The sequence below is a fragment of the Vulpes lagopus genome, chromosome 9 (genome assembly GCF_018345385.1).
Source record: "Vulpes lagopus strain Blue_001 chromosome 9, ASM1834538v1, whole genome shotgun sequence".
Lineage (NCBI taxonomy): Eukaryota > Metazoa > Chordata > Mammalia > Carnivora > Canidae > Vulpes > Vulpes lagopus.
Genome location: NC_054832.1, coordinates 38,127,331 through 38,130,764, shown reverse-complemented (window position 1 = coordinate 38,130,764; position 3,434 = coordinate 38,127,331).

Sequence of the window (3,434 nt, the reverse complement as noted above, 5' to 3'; positions counted from 1 at the left end):
TCTGTGGCTAATGAAAGAAGTCTCCAGACATTAAAGTCAGGCTTTAATAACGTTTGAAGGTGGAAGAAGGGCGCCCATTCAGTTTAATAACATGCTATATAACATGAATAAACATACTACTACCCACTACTAGGGACAGCGAGCCTCACCAGTTTGCAGAAAAGGAGTTCTGAGAAACCAGTTAGGGATACCAATTTTTTAAAATTGAAGTATAATTGACAAACATATGGATACTAACTTTGGTTTGAAATCTGCCTCATTTTTTTCTTGTAGAACATAGACAGTTCTCAAATGTTTCCTAATAAAAGTATGGGCAGCCCAGGTGGCTCAGCGGTTTAGCACTTGCCTTTGGCCCAGGGTGTGATCCTGGAGTCCCGGGATAGAGTCCCACATCAGGCTCCCTGCATGGAGCCTGCTTCTCCCTCCCTCTACCTGTGTCTCTGCCTCTCTCTCTCTCTCTGTGTGTCTCTCGTGAATAAATAAATAAAATCTTTAAAAAATAAATAAATAAAAGTAACTATAGCAAAATAGCATTCATGCTATTTATATATCATGATATAAATTTATGAAAAAAGTAATGCATATTATGTTGAATTGATTTATGCAACCCTGATTCCAAACATTTAAAAAAATATATTCAAGGACAAGAATAGAGGCTTTCTATAGCAGCTGTACTGTTGGGAGAGGAGCTTTGGGTTGGGAGGGGCGTCAGCCCTAGAACCCAGTAGGAAGTCAGGAAGGACCATACTGTCACAAGTCACAAGGTGACTTTTCTGAATATCACCACACTCCCAGCAGTTCAGGAGGGGAGAGACTAACAGTTAATTTCAACCACAGATAGTAGTTATTTAGTAGATCAGTACAGATTGCTTCATATTTTGTGGATATTAGAGTTTTGTTTAAAAAAAGTGTTTTTAGGAACGCCTGGGTGGCTCAGTGGTTGAGCATCTGCCTTCAGGTCAGGGAGTGACCCCAGAGTCCCAAGATCGAGTCCCATATCAGGCTCCCTGCAGGGAGCCTGCTTCTCCTCCATCTCCCTGTGTCTCTGCCTCTCTCTCTGTGTCTCTCATGGATAAATAAAATCTTTAAAAAAAAAAAGTGTTTTTAGTAAAAATAATACTGGTATTGTCTATGTACTTGAATGTGACACAATGACTAATTAGGTGATAATTGCAAGGAAGGATTTATTATTAAAATAATCACTTTTTTCTTTACGAAATGAACACATGTTCATGGCAGAAACCAGAAAATATAAACTTTAAAAGATGAAATCTAAACGTGACACATAACTGAATCCATAAAAAATCATGCTGATGTATATATGAGGGATTCTTCTTTTTCCTTTTAGTGTTACAATACAAAGTTAGCCAAAGCTCAACTATTAATAGAACTTTATTGAATGGCCGAGTGCAACATTTCTGGATTTTCCTCATTGGACCCTACAGGGGAATAATAGTTTTTAGAGAGTGTTCCAGTAATACTTGCTATGTTAGTAACTACTGATTAATGCTATAGGGAGAAAAGCTATGCCCAAGTATATTAGCTGTTAACTGACCACGATTTATAACAAATAATTTTTTTATTATCTTAGGGAAAAACACTAAAACTTAATATTTTATCTGGAATTACTTTTAATAGTAACTGCTAACCAAATGTTAGAGAAAAGACTGTAAGCTCTTTAGTGGATAGAGAAGATACCTACTGAGCCTAGTATAAGTCTGGCAATCGGGAAATATTTGTTGATGACCAAAGCTCTTTATTCTTGTATAATCTTGATAATTTCCTCAGAACTGAATCTAATTGGCTGTAGAGGAAAATATGGTCAAAATTTTCATAGAATTATTTTGTACTGCTTGTTTGATATTTACAATTTTGATTGAATGTGATTAGAAATAAAGTGAAAGTTTTTTGTGGCATATTTTCTATCTGAATTTTTATTACAAAAACATACAAAATCACTTTTGCCTCACTGTGTCCTTCAGTAAAAAAAGTATTCTTTAAATTACACCCTCTGTGAAAGGTAAGGAATCTGACAATAGCAGGGAAAGATGGGTGACTCCTTTGAGACATCTTATGATCATTTAGTGATAACACATTTCAAAGAGATTGCTATTTCTGTATGTATGAAAGATTAACATGAAACAAATGTTCTTTTCACAAAATCCAGTGATTCTCCTTCAGTGTGGAAAGACAACATCCCAACCCAGCCACTAACAAGTTGATTAACTTGGGTACCAGCATTTTATTTCTGGCTCTTTTATTCTAGGGTTTGAATCTGAAGCCATGACCTATTTATAACTGTCCCATAGACCCAGCTTGGCCTCACTGTCTAATTTCCTGGCTACAGTGACTGGTTTAAGAATGTGCCCCTATAGGGGCACCTGGGTGGCTCAGCACTGAGTGTCTGCCTTCGGCTCAGGGCGGGATACTGGGGTCCAGGGATCAAGTCCAGCATTGGGTTCCCTGCAGGGAGCCTGCTTCTCCCTCTGCCTGTGTCTCTGCCTCTCTCTGTGTCTCTCATGAATAAATAAATAAAATCTTAAAAAAAAAAAAAAAAAGAATGTGCCCCTAAACTGAGCTGCACCAATCAGAGCCTTCTCTGGGAAGCTTCTGCCAGAGAGGCCAGAAAATGTCTTAGTGCTGGGGTTAGGACTTGAGGTGTCTGTTTGTTTGGGCCTGTAGCTACTTCCCCTGAGAGAAGTGAAGCTAGGAAGTGTCTGGAGTGCAAATGTGTAAATAAAGCCAGCTGCACTCTGGACTTCTTTGCTACACAAGCCTATGAATTTCTCCTTTTTCCACTTATACTAGTTTGAGTTGGGTTTCTGTCATTACAAATAAGAGGGTTTTTTAAAGATTTTATTTATTTATTCATGAGAGACACACAGAGAGAGGCAGAGAGACAGAGAAACTCTATCTCAGGATAGAGTCCTGAATAGGGCTCCCTGCTTAACAAGGAGTCTGCTTCTTCCTCTCTCTCTGTCCCTCTCCCTGCTCCTTTTCTCTCTCTCTAAAAAATAAAATCTTAAAAAAAAAAAAAAAAACTATAAAAAAGTACAAAGCGGTGTTTTATAAATGAGCTGGAGAAAATTTTTTTTTTCTTTTTAAAGAGTTCATTTATTTATTCATGAAAGACACACGGAGAGAGAGGCAGAGACATAGGCAGAGGGAGAAGCAGGCTCCCTGCAAGGAGCCCGATGTGGGACTTGATCCTGGATCCTGGGATCATGCTCTGAGCCGAAGGCAGACGCTTAACCACTGAGCCACTCAGGCGCCCCGAGAAAATATTAAATATAACAGCAGTACGTAATTATAATGAAAAGATACGGGGATCCCTGGGCGGCTCAGTGGTTTAGTGTCTGCCTTCGGCCAGGGGCATGATCCTGGGGTCTCAGGATCAAGTCCCACGTCGGGCTCCCTGCATGGAGCCTGTTTCT